The sequence below is a fragment of the Hoplias malabaricus genome, chromosome 10 (genome assembly GCF_029633855.1).
Source record: "Hoplias malabaricus isolate fHopMal1 chromosome 10, fHopMal1.hap1, whole genome shotgun sequence".
In the NCBI taxonomy this organism is placed as follows: domain Eukaryota; kingdom Metazoa; phylum Chordata; class Actinopteri; order Characiformes; family Erythrinidae; genus Hoplias; species Hoplias malabaricus.
The window spans coordinates 23,026,275-23,050,085 of NC_089809.1; the positions used below are offsets into that span (position 1 = coordinate 23,026,275).

At 41.5% G+C, this 23,811-nt stretch overlaps 1 protein-coding gene across 1 annotated transcript in view; it reads left to right on the forward strand.

Moving 5' to 3' along the window:
- Positions 1-23,811, forward strand: part of sema6cb (semaphorin 6Cb) — a 193,992-nt gene that overhangs the window by 21,307 nt on the left and 148,874 nt on the right. The gene's annotated exons all lie outside the window — the stretch shown is intronic.

Genomic DNA, 23,811 nt, shown 5'->3' on the forward strand with positions numbered 1-23,811 from the left:
GCTTTCAAAGTGGGGAAAAAGTTGAAAAACAGTGTGTGGTAGTTCCAGCTGACTGAGCTGTTTATTCTCAAGTATCTCCAACTCCCAGGCCCTTTTGTGAACATTGTTTGTGTTTGTCAGCTCCAGATGGTATATCTCCCTCCTCCAGTCTCCTCTCTAAACTAAGACCAGAGTCAGGTCTCTCCCCCTTACACACAGTGCATCACTCTTCTGGATGTTATGACTTCAGCACAACATGCAATTCATTCAAAGATTAACAGTTTCTTTCTACTGTGTGTGTCAACTGCATTTGTGCTGCAGCAGTGACTTTTCTAAGTAATGAAATATGAAGTGGGAATTCAGTAGAGCATGTTGCCTCTGTGCTGACTCCACATAGACTCAGAAACCCTTTCAGATGTGTAGGATAAGTTTTATATCTAGAATCATTTATATTTGCCATTGCTTTTGGCAAATATCCTTTACTCCAAATAAAACCTATAAAAAAGATATCTCCCTCACTCTTGCGTGCAGGTACTACACTATGTTTATAATGGCATAGAGTGAGTTAAAATTCTTCTTCTCCCCATAGAATTTGTGGCTCCAGAGCTCAATGAATCTTTAGCACATCTGTTTTGCACTTGTTCTCTTTGCTGAAGTTCTGGATTTGCATATCTGATGCAGAGCATATTTACAGGGTCTATATTACACGGGTACTTGAGTAGTTCAGATTTACTTTGTTTAGTAGTAGCAGTGAGCAAAAGCCCATTCATTTTTATGAAATTTATGACGCTGCTGCGCAGCAGAGCTGTAGATCTGAAATGAAGGAAATGCTAATTGTAGCATAAATTTTATGTAATACAGAATTGAACAGATTCTGTAAAAAAATAGTTGAAAAACATAAGGTGGCATAGTGCATATTTATTTATTGGTTTGTTAGTTATCCAGTTTGTTAGCTAACATCATCAAAATGGATGGTTTGGGTCAACAATCTTCTGGCCCTGACTTGACCCTGCTATTTCTTTGAGTGACAAACTGTGAATGACTGTGGACACCAACTCATCTGAGAAATTGTCTGAAATAATAATAAATCACGAACATCAGTAAAGAGTTGGAATGACTGTGTACACATTGGCTGCCCATTAAAGAACTTAAATTTACTTGTTATATCGTGCATCTACGAACATTTGCATGTGTAATGTCTAAAGCAGAATGTAAACCCTGTAAACCAGATTCACTGAGATAAATGTTCTCTGAACTGGCTGGGTGTTCAGCAAACAAATGCAAATAAGCTCTCAGTTCAAATGCACATTGCAAGCAAGCGCTTATTTAAAAAATGTAGATAATGTAGACAGTTATCTCACGTTTGCAACTGAGAGCCCTATTAAGCACATATTTTGCTCTGCAAGTATCTGTAAATTGTGAAATTGGCTGTGAATAGTGTGCCTGATAAAAGCAATCCAGGCTCTGTTCTGCTTTTCAGTTCCACTGTAAGTGATAATGTACCAGCATCAATGCAGCTGAAAGACAGAAGGTCAAGAACTTCACCTGCTGCAATGGTTTCATTTTGGATTTACATGCTCTCTATATCATCGCTAAAATGGCTGGGTGTTTGGCTTGCTGTTTGATCAGAAGCAGACAGGAAGTAGTGGAAAGCAAGGTGAGATATATGTGGAATATTTGAAGCAAGTCGGTGCATCATGTGAGTGCACCTCACTGATGCAAGTCTTAATGGAGTATTCAGAGTTTTGGCATTAGCGTGTTTGCATCCTTTTATTTATCCAGAGTTCCTCCACTTTCCGGCATCTCCATAAGCTCCCGTGGAGCTGAACCCCCTCCATCTCAGCACCTCCAGCTGCTTCCCCCTAACCAAGCGCCTGGGCCCCTCTGTGCAAGAACATTTGCTCTTTATTATTTAGAGTAATTTACTGGCTGGCCTGGAGCTACGCCGATACGCCAACAAGCTCTCTAATGGGAAGTGACTGTGGGAGAGAAGGGGGAGTGCACAAGGCAGAATGAGTTGAAGATACAATCAGAAGCAGACTCTAAAGAAGTGGAACGTTTGCTGTTTTCATATTAATATCGTTCGCCACAGTCTGAGCTTTTTTATGTGCCATTTACAGGAAATAGAGTTTGTTCCAAATGACTCTTAAACTTGTTTGTGTGAAACTCTCACAATTAGCACCTTTTCAGTGTGGTAGACCAACACTGCAAGATTAATGGTTGATGTAGGGGCACTGGTCATTTCATAAGATATTGTGTAGCCGCTACCCCCTACAAATCCCTCTAAAATGAACCCATGGACCTTCGTTTTTTACTAAAGTGTTCTGTTAATGACACTGAGAAACAACCTTCAGCAAACAGCCAACAGTCTGGCAGTATAACATAACTAAAACCCTCATTTGGCATTTAATTGATTGGGGTGTCACGAACATTGCAGTACATAAATTATTTTTCATTTACCATGGATGGCATTTAAAAGGAGATTCGCCCCCTTGCCTCTCCCCTGGAAAACTAGATATTACTTTTTCTTATGCTGCTCTTTTAACTATGCCTCAGCCTCAATCTTGTGCGAGTAATGGAGTAATTTGAGTTTCAGGCCACTGTCAAGTTCCTCTAATTCAGGCTATTGCGAGAGCTGCAATTTACACATCTCCAGCCAATTGTCTTGATGATGACAGGGGGGGCCTTAAGCAAGGCTGGTTTTTAAAGTTAATGTCAGCCTGATTTGTAGCTCTGGTTTCCACTTCGCTTATTACGCCGCTGGAATTAGTGCCGTTTGGCACATTCCCATAGGCAGTGTCAGTAAACAGAGCCCTGCTTTAGGAGCTGCCTGATGCAGCGCTTCATAATGTGATGAATAACGGCACCGTCAGACACAGAGCTCATCAATCACAGATGCTTTTATGAAACGACAAAATGAGATTGTCTCAGTTTAAAGCACAACTACATGATTCAGGCTCTTCAGAGCACTACTTGAGTCAGGCTCTTTCAAAGGGTTCTCAGTATCGGCCGTGCGTTCGAGTCTACATGTCATTTGAGTGGACTCTGATTGCACGGATGGATATAGGATCACGCTTCTGTGAAGGAAAAAGAACTGGCATTAGTTGGAACATGAATCCACTCAGTGGACAATGAACACTCAAGACTAACTACTCAGACAAGCTTTTGTAGGATTTAATGGATTTATATTTTGTCTCCTATTAAGTGTTATGTATTCTACAGTTTCAAAACATTAGCGTGTGGTGAGATTGGCGGAGATCTTGCTAGTTTGAGGATATAATAGTGACATATTTGCAGGGAGACTGGGTTTAAATAAAGCCTGGGATAAGTTTTACCTTCGGAAATGGGGTAATGTAATTATTATCTGATCCCAGCAAAATGGACCATATTAGTCACTTTTCCAGAGTGATTGCCTCCGATTTCAAGAAAGATTTCGGAGCCATTTACCTATGATTTTTCTAATGACGAAGTACTAAAATGATTATAAAATTATAAATTGTCATATGGTACAGTGATGTTCCCTAACTGAAGGGACTGAATATGTAGAGGGTACCTTTACAGAGACAGCAAGAGGTATCAGCACAGAGACAATGAGTAGCAATGAGTAAATCACCTCCAACATGAAAATTACTGCTGTTCTGTTGTAAAATGACATTAGATAGAAAGAAAGAGACACCTTAATTGATCCCCTTAGGAAAATTCTTCTCTGCATTTGACCCATCCATGGTAGCGAACACACAAACACTACTAAGCAAATGTCCACAAACACTAGGGGCAGTGAACACACAAACAACCGGAGCAGGGGACTGCCAACCACCTTGGCGCCTGGGGAGCAGTGTGGGGGTCAGGTGCCTTGCTCAAAGGTACTTCAGCCATGAATGGATTTTTCCTCGCTGGTCCCTGGAATTGAATCGGCAACCCTCCGGCCTCAAGCTCGCTTCTCTAACTTCAATGCCAAGGCTACCGCAACTCCTCACATAAAAGTAATCCCATCTAAATAGGGCTTTAATATTAACGTTTAATATTACACAAACACGTTTTTAGAATACTGTCACTGTGGCACCTTCAAGGGTGAATATCCTGTACCTTCAGTTAGGGAACATTGTTGTGCCTTATTCTAATTTAACTGAAGGATTTAAAGTTGTGTTGATTTCATACTCCAGGACTTATGTTATTGTTGTTTTACATTGTTCTGTACATAATATTACAAATATTCCCCTCTCCTTCTGCAGAAGAGAATGTGATGTAACTTTAGAGAATGCAACTGGTCTTTAACACTTTGCTGTACTTTGTAAAGGTACACTTACACTGTTTATAACTTTAGAGACAGTAATGTACCTGTACAGTCCCTATTTTTTCCCCTAAGAATGCAGAGAGCAACCTGCTTTAGCTCTGTTCCCAGACTTCAACTATAGAACACTAGCAAGTTAACTGATACAATGAACACAGTTTCTACCAATAAAAGGTCAAACTCCCTTGTAATGCCTTTCTTTTGTGAAAATTCTTTAAATACAATGCATTTTCCCCAATTTGCTTCCCAGATGAATCATTCCACCTGTTCCATAGGACCACCCCAATTGGGCAGTTCCAATAAATTGGAACAGCTCTTGTCAAATGGCTCCTAGTCTCGCATTAGAGTTTGGTATCTTTTGCCACTGAACGTGGCCAAGAGCCTCTTACTACTGCAGGAAAAGAAATTTGATTGACACACAAAAGGACCAATCACAAATCTGCTATTTTGGCATGACGCATAGAAGGAGACAGTCTTTATGATTCACTTCGGACCAGTACCAGAGCCTATACAAAGTAATACACGGAAGTGCATATACACTGAGGTACGAACAGTCAATCAGAATGCAACTGGCAGAATCCTGGCAGTGAGGCCAGATTAGTGCACTGAAGATATTATACTCTCTGTCAGCTTGTGGGAACAAAGGAACAAAGGAAACAGACCCCAGTGTAAAGACAGACTGCTCGCACACAGTCAAACATCACAGAGCTGGTTAGAAAGCTACTGTTGATCAGTGAAGAGGAGATTTTTTTGTTAAAATTGGCTGACAGATTGTGTTTGTTTTGCTCTATTTGACATATTCTGGTCCAACCCCCTTTTCCCACTTCCTTCAGCATGTTTTCTCTGGCCAGTGAGTGATTGAGGAGCGTTTACATCACCACACAGATTGGGTTGTGCCACGTCTGTGTTCACACTAGGTGTGAACCCACCTTGAGGTGTCACTGGGCATCAAAACAAGATACCTCCTGATTTCTTCATTGTAACAGCTGAACTACTCAGGAGTCCTACAATGCAATGTTATACACAATACACTAACAAATTCGTGAGCTGTAGTGGAACCCCTGCACTACTGCTGAGTGTCCACAGGCGGAAGCTACCCTGCCTGTAAACTACGCTGTTGCTAGTAGTTTACCATCCAACAGTGTTATTCCTTAGAGATTCCAGCCCACCTGCTCGACAGGGAACCCACCCACAGCCCGTCTGGCAGCTGCAGCAGCCGCAGGTGCAGGTAGAGTCAGTGAGGCTGGCACTGTGCCTGTGCATGCCCCTGCCAACCTCCACACCTGATTGATATTCCAGCGAAAGCCTGAGCTCCACAGCTCCGGTGGAGGCTCTGTGTCAGCTGCACTTGACTTTAACATTTCTCAGCCTGTTCAGTTCTGCACAACGTAAGAGCAGAATGAAGAAATCTGGCTCAGGCCTGAGACAATCCTGAAACATTCTGAGCTTCTATCTCAGCAGTGGAATCATTGACTTTTGCTGATTCAAAGGTTTGGGCACCTCTAGTTCAATCACAGGTTTTTGTTGATTTAGGGAAAATATGTACACATCATCTACAGAGAACACTTCTGCAGAGGTTGGAGAAAAATAATAAACCATAATATAATCTTGTGCAAGGGTTATAGCCAGTTCACAGATTAAATGTGTATTTTTTATATTTAATTTTTTGGGGGGCAGATGATTAGACATTATATACGTTAATTAGCAGAAATATAAACATGTTTACATTTGTTTGCTATAAAGCAGTGGTTCTGCCATGCCATCTTTGGGTAGGGCAGATGCCCACTCCCTGCAATAGCTCAAGGGGGCACCCACAACCCCCTCCACTGCTATAGAGAATGTTAATTTATATGAATGTAACAGCAGACTCTGCGGTACGTTTTGGTGCAACACAGCTCTGGGGTCCTGGCTTCTATCCTCACCTTGGGTCACTGTCTTTGAGGATTTGGGTGTGTTCTCCTTGTGTCTGAGTGGGTTTCCTGCGGATGCGCCAGTTTCTCCCAACAGAACAGAAAAACTGCTGTAATGCCACAAAGTGAAAATTGGCTTTGCAAAACTGTCCACTGGTGTGTGTGTGTGTGTGTGTGAGAGAGAGAGAGAGAGAGAGAGAGAGAGAGAGAGAGTGACTGGATGAGTGTGTGTGATGCCCTGCGAGCTGGAGCCCTCTGCAGGGTGTGTTTCTGTTTTGTACCCACTAGTTCAGCTGCGCTCTGGATCCAATAATGAATGAATGAATAAATAAAAGAAGTGTCACTACAGAAGATAACTCAACTCATGATTACTTTAGTATATGATGATAAAATATGATATGATTTACTGCTTCTTATTGAGTTAAAAGCAAAAACTGCCTCCGGTAACCAAACCCCTCTTTGATTAAGTTCTACCTCAAAACAGGGCATGTCTTTTCATCCTTTCAGATCCAAATGAAATATGAAGCACCTTTACGCATCGACTGAAAAAAGTAGATTTGTTTTCATTTCTTGTGCAATTAGTGCCAAAACCACATTGATATTCCACTTCAGTAGTGCTATAAAATGTAAATAAGAGCATTTCCTGTCCACTAAACAAAGGTGCAGCAAAAAAAATACAAAGCCCAAAGGAAAGTTTTTGATGTTTCTGCTTCTCACGAACTCAACTTTGTTTATTTGCCGCATCAAAGCCTGGCTGTGGGGATTTATTTCGCCCACTCTGTTGATGACTGTAAACAGAGATGCACTTGACTCTGTAAAGGACGAGTGCAGCTGCAGTGAGCCTAGCGTGGGGTCAGCCAGGTTACCGTCTGAGAACAGCATATGCATTAGCCCTGAGATAACGCACAAAGAGTGGGCAGGCAGGGTTAATTACAGAAACAGAGAAAACAGATTGTAAACAGATATAGCGAGATGCACTTGAATGGATTAAAGGGAAGGCTTTAATATGCACAACCTCCCTGCTTTTAATTCTGTTCTAATACAGCAGCAACATTACTTTTAAAATGGGATATTGCCTTAACACCAAGGTCTGTCTTTAATAGCTGCTGATCATTTAAAACGCCATAACTGCGTTTGGAGCTGTTATTAAAGACTTTCACATTAGTCCTGTCTCATGACATGGAAATCCTATTCTGCTGATGTTTTTTACCACCTTTTGAAGCCTGCAGTGTCTGATGGGGGTTAGTTGGGGTTGCTCAAATTTCCCTTTATATCTGATTATACTTCTCAGTGTGGCACATGCTCTGATTGTATTGCCTCTGTGTGGGAAATGTTCTGATTATATTGTCTCAGTAGGGAGAGTTTTTCTGAGTGGCAGAGCACGGTCGGAGGATCTATAGCCCTCACCAGCTGAGAGGGAACCAGAGAGAAGAATGGCAGGTCAAACTGTCCTTTGACTCTCCATGGGATCGTTCCTTGGCTTCTGATTTTAATGAGCTCAGCTTGTGGATCACACAATGCAGCCTCTAGCTAGACTTTCAGGCTAAATTACACCAATAAAAAAAAATCAAGCTTCACTTCTTGAGGGAAATGCTGTCTGTTCGTGAATATCAGTGACTGTGATCGCCCAGTCAGTAAAGCACCAACCAACAGGTCAGAGCTTATTCACAGTTTACAGCACCATTCTAACCCTACACTGTGAATGAGAATTAATCACAGGGTTGTAATGGTGAAATCAGAGCTGGGATCTGGATGTTTAGGACTGAGAGTGATTTAGTCTCGTCCACTAGCTGCATTGGCGTTAAGATCTGCTGCATTATTGGAACACTTTAATTTGATTACAGCAGTTGAGGCCTGACAGAGCACTGGGGAGCCAGGAGGAGAGGCCAAGCATTTTATCATCGTATAAACACAATTAGATAATCAATATGCTAATGCCAGCACTGAGAGCCATGGAAAGAGACCCAGATATTTCATCACAATGTGGAGAAAATTAGATGGTGCACATGATGAAGATGTTGGAGATGACTCTGTACATTCCTTAATGATTTCAGGGACCACCGTCCCATTTGTCATAGTCGTTCCTCTGAACCTTGTAAATGTTAAGTGTTAATTATAGTCATTACTCAACTTCGAAACAAAATTCAAAACTCTGCTTTTAATCTTAAGTGTCTGAGGTATGGATACAAGAGCCGAGATGTGATTGTTGTCTGGGCACCGTGGGTCCCGTGGACGACACGCTGAGCTTCTGAAGGGTATTTTTGAGGACTAAAAGCTCCTTTCTACTATACATCTGTCAGCAAAGCAAAACACATCAATAGCAACAGATGGCAGCTAAATATCTTCATGAATATGCATATTTACATCGGGTTTCACTTTGCCTGGATACAGTTTCTGTGTGGTTGTTTTAATCCTCGTTCATATCAGCAAGAAAGGTCAGAGTGAATCCAGTAATCCACATGCAAACCCACGTTCCCTGTTTTCAGTGTTTATAAAGACAGAAATGCAAATGGCTACTGCTCATCTGCCTTGTTTCCTGATGGAAGACATTAGGGCCAGGCCAGCAGGCCATCCTCCTTTCCCCTGCCCCAACCTCAGCAGTCTGTTCATTGTGATTTGTATGGATATCATCGCTGATGCGTTTGTGTATATATATATGTGTGTGTGGGGGCAGTGGGTTTGAGAGAGAATAGATACCATCACTTGTTTCTCCACAGGATATATCTGCCTGTGCAGAAAATATCAGATTTTTTTTTTAAAGCTAGAAATGAATGAAAGAATCTACTCCTACCTTCCTACTTTTCCCACACCCTAACAGGGTTATTAGCTGACCCGGCTCTTGCTGGCCTCAGCAGGACATGGTATAGTATTGGACAGAGAGAAACATTAAACCCAGCGTGGGGTCTCACAGAGGATATGGATTTTCTGATGGCTGGCTGGCCCCCAAAATATGCTTACGGCTCTCGGAAGTAAGCAGCGACCGTTTGTGTGCCATAGCGAATGCATTGTACTTTATTCAATCGCAAAAGTGCACGGTTGTTGGCTTGTGATAACGGCAAAGTGGATAATGACAGAGTGAGGGGGGAAAGGACTGCTGTTACAGGACTGCATAAAGAGGTGAAACACACGTAAACTGTTGCAGCTGTTGTACTGGAGGATAGGATTGCAAGGTTTGAACGGTGACTGAATATGCGCTGCCCCCCACCAACCCCCACCCAAACACTCAAGGTAACTCACAAGGACAGTGATGATGAGGAGGTGATACTCGAGCCGGCGCTCCAGGTCACGGGCGTGATGTAAATTACACAGCCATCAGACGAGACCCCATTGTCATGCAGATGTACGACATGTTGATCACAGGCTGAGCTGAAATTCTGTCGCTAAAGTATTGTTGCAACATGATGAGTACAACAAGATATCCTCAATACGTGCCATGCCTGCCAACAGGAACCTTGAGGAAACCAGTAGGCCTGTTGGGTAGAGATGTGCCCTATGCCATGTACATGCTACATGACTTTCAAAGTCATCAGCGTGCTGTGATTTGCACACTAAACAACTTGTTATCTTATAATCTTCACAGTGTCTTCCCAGTGACACGGGGTCACAAATCACACAGGAGGAACCTAGTCTCCAAAAACTCAGGTTAGAAATGATGGGATGCAACAAACACCAAATCACCCAGAAACGAGTGCATGTTGTTGTTGATGATTTGCAGAGAAAACACAAGAAAAGTATATGGGTAAGAAATTGGATAAGGACGTGCAGGCAACATTTTCTGTTCAGAGAGAGTTGGAGATAAATATAAACTTTTGAAAAGAAAAATAGATGCTTGCTGAAAATTGATATTCTATTCAGGAGGATTTTCGTGATTTTTTAGCTATATACCAGTACACAGTTAAACCAAACAGTGTTCCTCCAGGACCAGGAGGCAACACAGAACACATGTGCAATAATTACGAAGGAATTACAATAAATACAGAACCGGATCAGTAGATACAGCACAGTAGCTGTCCTCCCGTGGCTTTCCCTCAGCCTGTGTCTCATTGGCTGTAGCTGGCCTCTGCACTTCAGGCCAAAACACCTTCCACACTAGGGGAGTCAGAGTCGGCCGACAGGTCCTGATATCAAACCTTCTAATAATTTGTTGGACCTTTTTCAGGCAATGGCTATTGCTCTGTGAGCTCTCAGATCACATCTTTCAGTGGTTCACACATAACAACAAAATACAGAGCAAATGCTGATTTGCCTCTGACCTGAGGGTTTTGTCGGTGATCTCCAAAAATACCCTGCGACTGGCATTGGGTAAGGAGGCTTGATCCATAGATCAGTGGAAAGGTTTGGTCAAATTAGACATTAAAGGAGGATACAGTTCATTAGCTGAGATATGAAGGGGAAAACTTGCAATAGCATTTGTGCAAGGGAAGAGTCTCCTCTTTAAATGATAAAGCCGAACAGCTCTCAGGTAAAGCCTTCTGATGTAGTAACAGCCTTTATTTGAAGGCTTCACAGGGGATCATTGCTGTAAGGATTTGATTACATTCAGCCACAAGAGTATTAATGAGGTCAGGTTCTGATGCTGAAGGATTAGTTCTGGATCACAGATGCCACTAAATGACAACTCAAAGGTAATGGATGGTGCTTTGTCATTCCAGATAAGGCAGCTCCACAGCCCTATGTTAGGGGGCTTTACACCCCTCCGGAGGAAATGTGGCTTTGGGAATGGCTGAATTGGGCTCGTATGCAGCATCAGCAAGGCATCGTATTCTGTTGGCAGTGACTTTCTTCCAAGTAATACAAGCTGTGTTTGTGTAATTAAACATCATTGTCAGCTATTGAGTATTAGAGAAGGAACAGTAAATGTATGGGCACTTCAGATTTTTGACATTCAGAATTCCTATTCAATGTTATCTAACTTAATAAATAATAGTTTTTAAAAAATATATATATCCTAGCTTTAAGGCTTGAGCATATTTATGTTGCAAGCTTTGTCCGATTAATCATGATCGAGGTAATATATATAGCGTTGGTAATATATATAGCACAAGGTAATATATATATATATATATGTGATGGTGCACCACCACGTTATGGGTGTCAGGTCCGAGCATTCCTAGATGAACAGTTTCCTGGAAAGTGGATTGGTCGTCGTGGGCCAGTTAAATGGCCCCCAAGGTCTCCCGATCTGACCCCCTTAAACTTTTATCTTTGGCGTCATCTGAAGCCAATTGTCTATGCTGTGAAGATATGGGATGTGCAGCACCTGAAACTACGGATACTGGAAGCCTGTGTCAGGCACGAGGGGTGTGGACTGACTGAGGTGGACGCACTCGCTAAAACACAGAATACTTTATTAAACTGAAGTTAAACTAAACAAAGACAGGCAGACTTGGACAGAGATAATCAAACAGAAACCTAGACTAAGAGACATATACTAACTAAATATAAACAGAGGGAACTAGACAGACAGAGATAAACCTAGACACAGTAAGCAAAACAACGAGACAGGGAACTGGAATCTAATGAGAACAAGAATGACACAAAACGACATGACCTCACTGGGAACATGACAAAACAAAGGTGAAATGTTCGACAAACAGGAAGTGAGGGAAGGGGACTTAAATACACGAACAGACGAGACACACCTGAAACAGATAACGAGGGTGACGAACAAGAAGGCGGAACAAAGGCGGAGACAAGAAACAACAACAAACATAGCCATGTGCTCCCTCTAAGCACATGGCCGGACAAAACAGACTTGACAAGGGCGTGACAGCCTGTGCTAGCATTTCTCCTGCGGTGTTGCTATCAGTGTGTGAAGAGTGGGAGAAGAGGGTTGCATTGACAAGCCAACACAATGGGCAGCACTTTAAACACATTTTATAAGGTCTCAGAAACTTGTAAATAACTCATGAAAGAATAAAGTTATTTTAAAACCAAGCACACCATTCTTTCACAAATTCTTGTCAAATTCCCAATATGTTTGATTTGTCACATGACCCTCTGCCCATTGAAAAAACAAAAGTTAGATCCAAAATGGCAGACTTCAAAATGGCCGCCATGGTCACCACCCATCTTGAAAAGTTTTCCCCCTTCCATATACTAATGTGCCAGCCATTCCCATTTTATTAAGGTGTATCCATATAAATGGCCCACCCTGTGTGTGTGTGTATATATATATATATATATGGCAATAACTGCCAAAATGGCCACTGAGTGGACTTTTAAGGACTTTGGTCAGAGTGAATCAGTAACAATAATGCGTCGGTCGTTCAATATCAGTGCAAGACAGCAGATCTAATAAGATTTATAAACAGTACAGTTTTTCATGGTCTTTGTAAGGTCTTAGCCGACCAAAGCTAAGCACACATGTGTAGTCCAAGCTGATATTTTCCACACTATTTGAGATGCTGGGTGGGTAAACACTGAGATCGCGTCACCGATTCTTACACAGAGGTTTTTCTAACGCCATTTTACAGAATTTCCTGTAATTCCACATGAGTGATGACAGCTTAATGACACACAACTAATGCTGGAAAAGCTGTCAGCACTGGCCTCTATTTTTGTGCAGAGACATATAAATGAATTGGAGCTCAGCTCTGCTTTGAAACTGCTTTCGACTACAGTTCAAATAGCCCACAGGACAGCATCACATCCACCTCAGAAAGCCTGGCCAGTGTGGTTTTAGGAAAGGAAGACCTGTTTTTGTGGATGCTTAGGTGTGTTGTGAAGGACACATAATTATAATATTGGTTAATATGGCTTTTACACTGCCAAACACAACAGAAATCAACAGTAATTTCAAAGACAGGCAATCCAGACCCAGGTGATAAAAAGAATTAGAGCACTAGGGGACCAAAGAGTATTAGATCCCCATGGGGCTAAAGGGTATTAAAGTACCATGGGACTACATTTATTAGACTACCATGGGATAATGTGCTCCCTGGATTTATAGTACCAAACCATTGCTGTCCAAAGAAAAACATCCATCTTTGTTTGTTACATCATTTGGTCACAGCAGCTGTCCTTCACATTGTGAGAAAAATTCATGTTGAATGGACCAATCAAAATGGTCCAAAATGACTTAACACTCTCCTCAACACCTGAATCGTTAGAATGGAATTACTGCTGTATCTGTATGTTTATGGTACACAGTGGTGTGGAGCCAAAACCTAAAAAAGTAACATTAACTTTGTTAAAGCATTGTATATTTGTTTGTAATGACAAACCTAAACTTATTATGCATCACTTTCATTTGTGTATGTCTTTTGATAACATTGTTGATTAAGTGTCAGTTGTGTATGAGTTAATAATATCATTCATTATTCTTACGTAAAACAAATGTCTAAGATTGTGGGGAAACACAGTTCTCTCTGGTTGTTTATATTCAGAAGCTCTGCATCTTTTAAGGTGGAATGGTGTGTTTGAGGAGAAAAAAACTGACTGTGGCTATGTTTACATTGTCTGTTTTTATTCACTGTTTGAATAACTCATTTCAGCTGTTTAGTTTTGTAGCACGTTCAGTAATGCAGTTAGCCATCTCCCGAGTTTGGAGACATTTCCCTCTTAATTGATCAGAAACAGCAAAAATAACTCAATAACCAGAGAGAGAGAGATGTTTGCTCAAATATATATAAATACATACATTTCCTGATTTAACATTAGCAATACATTTTTTTTAAAAAAATTCATTAGTCAGTAGCACTGAGCATTATATGTCATTCATTTAATATGATTCTTCAGCAAGGTACTGAATTATTTATTTATTTGTAACAAGGATACAATGTTAAATGTCTTTAACATGAAGGACTGAATAGCACAGCCGTGTTGTGCAGGTCCCAACTGTGATTAATTTATAAGCCAGGTCCATAAGGTGCTTCACATCTACAAATGTATGGAATCCTAAATACACAAGTGTTAGTGGCATCTGTGGCCGAGAATGAATCATGCAGTATTAGTATCTGAACTCATTAATAGTCCTGTGATGTAATCCAATCAGTTGCTTACAGCAATGTTCCAACATCTTAAGTGTAAATAGAATAGAAGAGCAGAGACTAGGATCTTGTGTTCCCAGAAGAGGCTATTAAAGCCAGTAAAGAGGGAACAAAATCTGTTATTAGCCTTGATTTAAAAAGAAACACTGGACGAATATCTGTCTACAGACTCAGATGTGCAGAGTGCAGTGAGTCTTGCTGAATATGACCAGGGACTTGAACTAACGAGGTAATGAAATTCCTGGTGGAGCTTGAAGTCAGACTGGTTACAACTGAAGCTGATATTCATGTTACATTCATGTTACAAGCTGTAAATTGACTAGTTTTTCAGCAATAATTGGGGTGAAATATTTCACTATGATTTTTCAGAGAACTGTTGGGACTGAGATTCAAAGTGATAATATTCTGTAGAATTGTTCAGGCTTTTTCTTTATTGTATAAATGACACAGTCCAGCATGTACTTGTCCCTGGCTTGATTCTGAATGCAATGTGCTAGACATCTAACTAGATGAAGGTGTTATTCCTAGTATATTGGGTTGCGACTGATTGGTCCAGGTTCTCTGGGTCCTGGGTTTGATCCTCACCTTGTGTCACTGTGTGTGAGGAGTGTGTTGTGTCCTCACTGTAATTTTGTCAGTGTGGGTTGCTTCCAGGTGCGCTGGTTTCCTCCCACAATCCAAAATCCTGTGCTGTTAGGTGAATTGGTGTGAAATTGCCCACAGGTGTGAATGCATAAGTGAATATGTGAGAGTGTGGTGCCCTGTGATATTCCTGCCTTGCGCCCATTGATTCTGGGTAGGTTTCTCATTTGACGAGGATGAAGCAGTTACAGAAGATGAATAAATGGCTGTCAAATGAATGAAAGAAAAATTGACATGTTTTGAAATGATTGATATTCACAAGCTCTTTGTTGTTAATTTTTGCAGCAGATTTGAAAACCACACTCTTTCACATTGCAGTTCTGCTATAAGTCTAATTAATTTTTCACCACTTAACTCGGCCTGCTACTTTCCATAGATTCTGTGGACTTTAAAATGATTGTTTTCCAAAAATTGCTTTTTGAGACTTGGGAGACTTAACAGAGACATTTTTTTTAAATTCTTTGAGTCGAGAGACTCAAAATACTTGTTTGGTTGTTGTATCAAAATTAGGAAGGTTCATAAACTCATGAAAAATAGCAGTCTTTGTTGAGTTCCTGTTGCAGATAAACATGAGCACAGTGTGAGACTTTCCTGAGATCTCCACTGAAACTCATGAGGAGGCGGGAGATCCCTGGGCTCTTTTTCTCAGGAGAAAGATCAGAGTAGTTTAAGGAGACTTAAGGAAAAGTCACCCCTGTCTTTCCGTCTGATCTTGTTGTCCAGGTGATATTACAGGGACCTGTTCTTTGATTTTTCTCTTCACTGTTGGTAAGACCTCAGCTGAGCAGCGGTGTGTGTTTGGTAATGCAGTAAGTGAGCTTGTCCTGGCTGGCTGGTCTTCTCTGTGGAGTGTTTGTGCTCGGAGTGTTGTGTTGTGAAGGGGGACTGCTCTCTGTGCTCTGAAGCCGTATCTACACTGAACAGTGAAAGAAGAGAAGCCAGTGAAGCGTCAAAGATTGTCACTGTGTGTTTCTACGCTGCTCGGAATTTTCATCTGAGCCACTGACAGAGCGCACCTGAGGAACGGAGAGGTGTCATCATACCTGTCACCTCTGGAGCCTTCCCTAGGCTATAATTGCTGTCATTTTAAGCGCTGTTGGAAAAAAGAGAAAAAACGGACCAGTTTGCCTGTGACAGCCTAATTAGTCTTATTTAGAGCGGCACAGGGCCGTAAACAGAGAAAGAAGGTCTGTAATGAAGAGGGGCCACGGCAGGTACACGTGTTCAGAGGAGAGGGCACAGGGAGACGCTTCTCCTCGACAAACCAATCGCCAGAGCCTCTCCACGCCCTTATTAATGACCCTCTCACTCTCACCTCTTTGATTTCATTATCGCAGTGTCACCCCCAGAGCCTCCAGCCGGCCTCCCAACCTGCTGCTGGGAACACAATCTCTCTCTCTCTCACTCACTCACACACACACACACACACACATACACACACTCTCACGCCTGCTGCCTCCTGCTGTCTCTCCCCTTTGCACCTCACCCCGGCCTCCAAACACTCGTTACGCAAAACGCTCATTATGTGATTTTCAAATATGCACATGCATTTGCATCTTGGCTACAAGAGAAATTATGATTAGAGCCACTTTTGCCATCCGCCCCACGTTAACTGAGGCCTCTTCCGACTGGTTTTTCTTCACCCACAAGGTCAGACAATGATTGCAGTGGGGTTTTATTTCCTGGTGATATAGCAATTATAATAATCATAATACAATCCAATGAATTTAAAGCCCGAAAGTCGTTTGGTAAAATGTCAAGTCATCATGTGTGTCATTACATACCATTACATGTCACTTTTAATGACACGAGAGAGAACTAAGTCCCTCAGAGTAATTATGTTGCTGGTTGGATGACCTCATTATACTATCCTGAATAAAATACAATTGGAAGTGCAGGGACCACTGAGATGTCCTGAATATCAACGGATATTAACAGGCGTCCTTTCACTTTAGTTAAATTTAAGGATACAAGGCAAGACTAGCTCGCACTGCACAGCGCCTGAGTCATTTACCACACTGCAGTTATTTAATTTCCACTCAAAATGGCTATTAGATTTATTTTTTAGCATCAGAAAAAAGGAATATTTTGAAAACAAAGTTCCTTTGTTACATCCAGCGGCTTTATTTCGCTCTGTTACAGATTACATTCTATTCCAAAGACTTTACTTTGTCTTCCTGGAACCTACAGGGACTTTTTTTCCCTTCATTCTCAGAAGACGGTCTTAATTTCTGCTTCTCATGACCCATCGTTTAAAGAACACTAGCAAATTATTGTTTTGATTTTTCTCAGTTTCTCAGTAAAATATCTACAGCGACACTTCGTTTTCAGTTGGGGTTAGGGTTAGTTGTCGTCTCACAGAGGAAGGGAGACAGGAACAGCTGTAGATGTTTTTCAGATGTGAAGCAGAATGAGGCTCAGTTTCCCCCTGTCCCTCAAACATGATTATCCCATACTCTCAGTGTTGGTGTTGATGGTCCACCAGGTCTAACATGGCTGTTAGGAGTCCCATTTTCTCTTTATCATTCCAGGAATTCCAGTAACTTAGTGGGTGTAATAAGCGGATGTCTTATATGAAATATTCTCAGAAATGTTCTGTATATTTAACTTGAAACTGGAAATTGAATAAACATAGGCTTGTATGTGTTTATATTGTACTCAGACTCTATCTCTAAGCAGTTTGGCTGTTTTGTAAAACAGCAGAGGGTCCAAGGTTCACTTCTGATTCTTGTATTTAGCAGTGTATGATTTGAATGGTGCCGAGACTCTGATTCTCTGAACAACACAAGAAAGCCCTTTTGTAAGTTGCTCTGGATAAGTGTGTCTGCTAAACGGCATAAATACAGCTTTAAATGTCGAATGGTGCTTTTCCACTGCACGGGTCCGGCTCTGCTTGGCTCGCTTAAAGCTTGTTGCTATTCCACTGGCACAGCTCCCCCGCGAAATGGAGCAGGTGACGTCGCAAAACCATGTCTTTAACAGGAAGCACAGCCTTTGAAAACCAAAAGATCGGCAGCTGTAAATTTTACAGCTGTTTACTCAATGTTTATTCGCATGTTGCGGATAAACATTTTCGTTTTTTGGACTGAACACGGCTCAGTGAGCGTTTAAATCTCTTCAAAACCCCTCGACGTAAGGTTACGAGCTGCCGTTTTGAGTCTGTTAAAAATAAATGTGAAAGCTGCTGTAACTCATGGTAATTGGCATGTCTCTCTGGCCAATCAGCACTCTGTACCGTCACGATGTAGTACCTACTTGGCACAGTTGGAACCTGGTTGAAGCAGTGGAAAAGCAAGTCCTGTAAGTTGTAGTGGAAAGCGCTGTGACTGTCCACACTGAACCTCTAATTGAGCACCCTAAAAGCAGCCATTTTTCTTTGGTTTAATTCTGAAATGAATCCCTTGCTGCATCTATAATTTATGAGTAAAAATCTCATGCTGCTGATATTGTGAATATTTGTTCCAGCCTGTGCTAAATCCATCTTATTACCGGGTGAATGTCAGAAGGCCTGAGTGTGGCACTGGACGGTGTCCAGAGAGGGCTCAGTGAAAGGTGAAAATTTGTTCACAACACACAGCCTGCACGCCTCGACCTTTCATACGAACAGCTCCGCTCGACCGTCTCCGCCTCGGCCTGAAACGCGACTCTGGGTTTTGAACTGCGTACAAGCGCAGGCGGAGCAGGAGGGCAGCCAAGGTCAGTCGCAGCCAGAAAGATCTCAGGCTGGGTGTGAAACTCTTCTCCTCAGCCCTGATCCTGAACCCAAAGGGTACAGAGACCCAGGGTTAGGGCAGCTGCCGTACTGACCTGACACCGGTGCCCTGTAAAAAATATAAAAAAACCTCTATTATCATTCATTTGCCCCAAGGACATTTGCCTTGCCCTGCCATTGCTTTAATACAGCAGATGGGAACAGGCAGAGTGGGAGTAGATGAGGCATTGATTTAAAGTGCCTTTACTGTTCTCTCTCATACAAGTTCAACTAAAGAAGAGGAAAAAAAAACATAAATTCCTCTCATCTCAGAGAGCTCTTTTCCCTCATTGTAAAGCCTGGATTCAGAGCACATTACATTATACATGCAGAGAAGGAAATTGCTGTCAGGTCAAACGCACTTAGGCTCATAATTCACAGTGTACTGTATGTGGCCAAACCTAATTCTGACACTGAGAAATGAGAAGAATTTAAATTTCTTCCACTAAACCGCTTCCCTGGGTCATTTCATTGTCCCCAGTAACTAAGCCTACGCGTCTGAAACACACATCCAATTCAACTCCGCAAGGTGACAAAAATACACATACTCTATAATAATCGGCCAAAAGAGAACGTCTATTTCTTCTGAAATCAAGTGTATAAATAGCCACGCTATCCCAATTTGATGTAGCAATGGCTTGTTTTCTTCTGGGAAGGTTTCACCCTTGATGCTGGGACATTTCATTCAGGATTTGATGGCATTCTGCCATAGGAGCTTTACTGAAGTCCTTCACTGGTGGATTAGTTCTGGATCAGGAAAACCACTCCAACTCATCCTAGAGCTATTCAGTAGAGCTCAATCACTCCAGAAAACACAGTTGCTTGGTGGTCTTTATCCTCATGTGCAGCTGCTTCAGAGGATACACATGCATATGATTATAAATGTAACATGGAAATGTAAACATAAACATGACTGTATCATTGCACAATGTACAATGAAACCGTGCCTCTGCATTAAACCGATCCCTGTCAGTGAACACACACACACACACACACACACACACACACACACACACACTGACTAATTCACTAGGGGCAGTGAGCTCACACAAGAGTACTGTGGTGTTGGGTGCCTTGCTCAAGCAGGGTAGACGGTGCTGTTCCTTCCTACCCCCTGCCTCTAATGTAACTTCGGATTGAAGGGGTTGAACCAGTGACCTCCTTATGCCTAGCCTGCTTATCTAATGATTAGGACACAGCTTCCATTATTCTTTTTATTATTGTATAGTTGTTGTTATTATTATTATTATTATTATTATTAGCTTCTATATTATTAGGGGTGTCTCCTAAAGCATGTTGATCTGAAAGCCACTCTAATACAATAAGACATCTACTCCTGACACACTAACGCTCACGTCTGTTATAAGACCCGGCACATTTCAGTCCCCACACAGCCATTAAAACTAATCTATGCCATCGTTCAGCTCTGTGGCTTTGCTTTCTTTAGAAGAAACATTAAGCACCTCAGCTCAAACACCACTTCAGTTTACTTGGTGACAAGTGATGGATCCTTTTTCTGTGAAGCAGGAGGCAATATAGTACAGGGGCGTAGGAGCAGATTCAATGTTTTATGTATTTGCCCTTGGAGGAGTTGCTCACTAATAACAGTATGAGTATGATTTGACTTGCAGATGGGGAGGAGCCGCCTGAAGACCTTGTGATGATGGGCACTTTTATATTGGGCTTCTGTTCCTCTTCCACTCAAACCCCTGGGTCTAAAAGCCCTTAATTCACACACTGTAAGCCTGTAATCATGAAGCAGATGACGTTCAGCTGAGCAGCCAAAACTGACAGAACCTTTAGAATTACAGGGGAACTCTATTACATATTAATTTTAGCATAATTCACTCTTTTAGATGAAACAGCCATCTTGTGTTGTGAATTAAAATAGTCTGAAGAATCTGCTAAAGAAAATGGTCGACTTGGCTTTTAACAATCTTGGACCAGATGTGGGAGTGATAGGAACCAGGTGTCATGAATCATACAATGTAAAGACATTATGCTTTTTAATATATGATGATGTAAGACTGGTAACAAACACTAAATGCTGTTTTCTTTTAGCATTGTATTTATTTCAGTGAATGGAGCCAAAAATACACCATAAAATAAAACCATATCAAGTCTATAGTAAAAATCATTACCAATGGCAGCATTGTTATGTATGTTAGCCATGTACAGAAGTCAGAGACCCACAGCAGTGCTGTGCGATCCACTTGTACAGTGCAACACACACTAACACGCCACCACAAGATTAGTGTCACAGTGAGACACATGAGAACGATCCACCACTCAATTAATACCCACTCTCTGGTTCTCCGGTGGGGGTTCAGACTATTGAAGGAGCGTGTGCAATAGATGGACTTGGCTCTCTAATGGTAGAACTACAGAGTAAACCTGTATGATCAGTGGAGCTTAAATTGGACAATCAATTGATTCATCATCATTGTAAATTCTCAACAATATATCCATTAAATACAAGTTATTTTTCCATCTATTTTTGTTTTCTGAGGAGATGAGATGACTAATGCCTCTTTCACACATGAACTCCAAAGAATTTCTAAGGAAACTCCGCAGTATCGGGTCCAGAGGTGTCCCAGAGTGGTCTTTCACAGCGGGAGTCTTTCTGCATCAGATGTGGATCTGCAGCTGTGCAGCGCGTGCAGAAGAAACTTCTGGAAAATTTCCTGCTCTATTCTCACATGCACTGCCTTGGACTTTACCTGGAGTCTTTACCCTGACTTTATTCTCCTCGTGCCCTAGTAATGTTGGCGACGAATGTTGTGGGTGGTCACATTCACATATACAGCTCTTCCAGGTAAACTCTGGAACATTTCTGGATTACATTGCATGTGTGAAAGGGGCATAAGTACAGAACGTCAAAGAAAAATAAGGGATAAAAAAAATAAAAAAAACAAATCAAACTTCATTGATCTAAAGGAGTAAAAAGCAAAAAAAACTCAGCTTCTATCTCTCCCTGCACAGTGATAAGCCAGACAACAGAGTGCACATCCTTTCAGACCCATAGTCAGGAAACCTTTACGGAGAGAAGATGCCTTAATGGCAGTTTTTACAGCTCCAGCCTGTGCTGTGTGATTTTACAAATATGCCGTCTTCTGCTTCCAAGAAGAAAGTTTGTGTGCATGTATTTCATAGTGTGGATCAGACACAGCAAAGCTACTGGATATTTTAGACTGTCACTACTGTTCTCAGAACAGCCCACCAACCAAAAACATCCAGCCCTTAGCTGTGTGTGTAAGCTGCTGTTGTGTACTAAAGTTACCTCTAGCTGCCAGAAGTTTCCCTGCTCTGAGTGATCCTTTAGACCTTTGAGTGTGGTGCGGCGCTCGGCACCTGACATTAGCCACGTACTTGAACCACTCGTCTATTTTGTGTCGTACATTACATCGCTAAATGTCTCCTCCAGCTCCCCATTCTAGCTCTGGTAATAATTACATAATAATTACCTTCTTTTCACAGGTAACATTAATCTTGTCTGAATAGAGATTTAAAGTGCAGAGTTATAGTCCTGGTCTTAATGCAGCCCAGCCTCCTGCCTGATGGGAGGGGGGCATACACTCCTTTAACAGGGTGTGTACAATCCCTCATGACGCAGGAGGCCTCATTCCCTCACCTGCTGTTGTAAATGTCACTGATGGCTTGTAGATTACTGCCAGTTCAAAATATACTCTCCGGGCATAAATTCCATAGGTGTGCCATGGGCCTAATGGTTCTGGGGATGTTTCAGACTCAGTACTACTCTGAACAGCATGAAGTGGTTACAGGAACTGAATGAGTGAATGCAGGTCATTGTCCAGACTAGTGTCTTGATCACTCTAGAGGACAGCACTGCTTCTACACTTATCACACTGCCTGCAGTATTAACGGTTTGGGTACACTCACTTAGCCTCCCTCAACCACTGTGTCCTACATCCCTCATTCTCCTGATGTACAGCACTAGTGGATGAAATAAAAATAGCCTGTAAGCCTTGAAGCCGTGCTTGTTGTTTCATCAAGAGCCTCTGAAGTGTATTCTAGCCATTTCCAAGGTAAAATGTTTGCTTAATGAGAGTATTGAAGTTCAATAACCAAGGAGATCCAAAAAGAAAAATAGTTCTTTAATCTTCCATGGTAATTATGAATTTCTAATTTGTAAACCCTCACCCTATCGATCTCTCTTTAGGGAAAAACACAGAGTTGGAGCAGTGAACCATTTGACGGTTTATGTGTGCACATCTCAGAGTTGTAGACTCAATATTTCTACTCCCAAAAGTTTTAAGAGATTACTCTGTTCAGGGATGTTTCTGATTGTAGTGTATTAGTTGTGTCTTGGTCTAGAGGTCAATCTCAAGATCAAGAATGAATCATCTCCACATTATTTTCCAATGGTCTTTCTGATTCTCGACATGATTTTTTTGCTCAGTCTGTTCTTGGCCTGAAGATAAGGAAGATTTAGAAATAGTTCTTGAGTTCAGCCGAGTGCACGTCCTCAAAGAGTCACACTTTCACTATCATCACTGAAAATCAACAGTGCTTTCAAACAGAATCTCTACGTGCTTAAATGAACACTCAGATGAGCTCACAGAGTAAAAACAGGTCACTGCTCTCGTCTTCCTCTTTCCATTAAACAAACATTTTATTCTGAATGAAATTAATGTTAATATCAAGAAGTGTTAGAGAGCATGAAATACCTCCATTCCAGTTAGTTTATGTACGGGATCAGAATGGCACACTTCAGCTACTCGATCAGCCATTGTCAAACCAAACAAATAAAAGCAGAATTTAGAACTGAAGAGAGCTTGTGAGACACAATTATTTCTTGATAACACCAGAATTAACATTGGATTTGACTTGAAAGTTGAGAGAGTTCTGTGACCTGAAACAATCAGTGTGACGCTGTGATGTTAGATGCTTTTCTTGCTGAGAAGGTAAAAATAATTGTTTGCCTGGGGTGAAATACGTAATCTGATTATAAACATATGATTATTTTACAGATGATAATAATGGTGATGACCTTTTTGTGAAATTAGAGATATCTGACCTATATTCCTTATGGTCGTATTGGGTATCTACGATCACAACTCTTTATTTCCATGTCACTGCTCAACAAAGAAAGCCTTGTGACTCTCCTCATTTTCCTGTTTTAGGTTTTCTGTGTATTTTCTATGCATATGGACATAATTGCTCTCTACATTGTGACAATATTTATTTAAAATGGACAAAATAAATTCAAAAACATGGAATGCATTT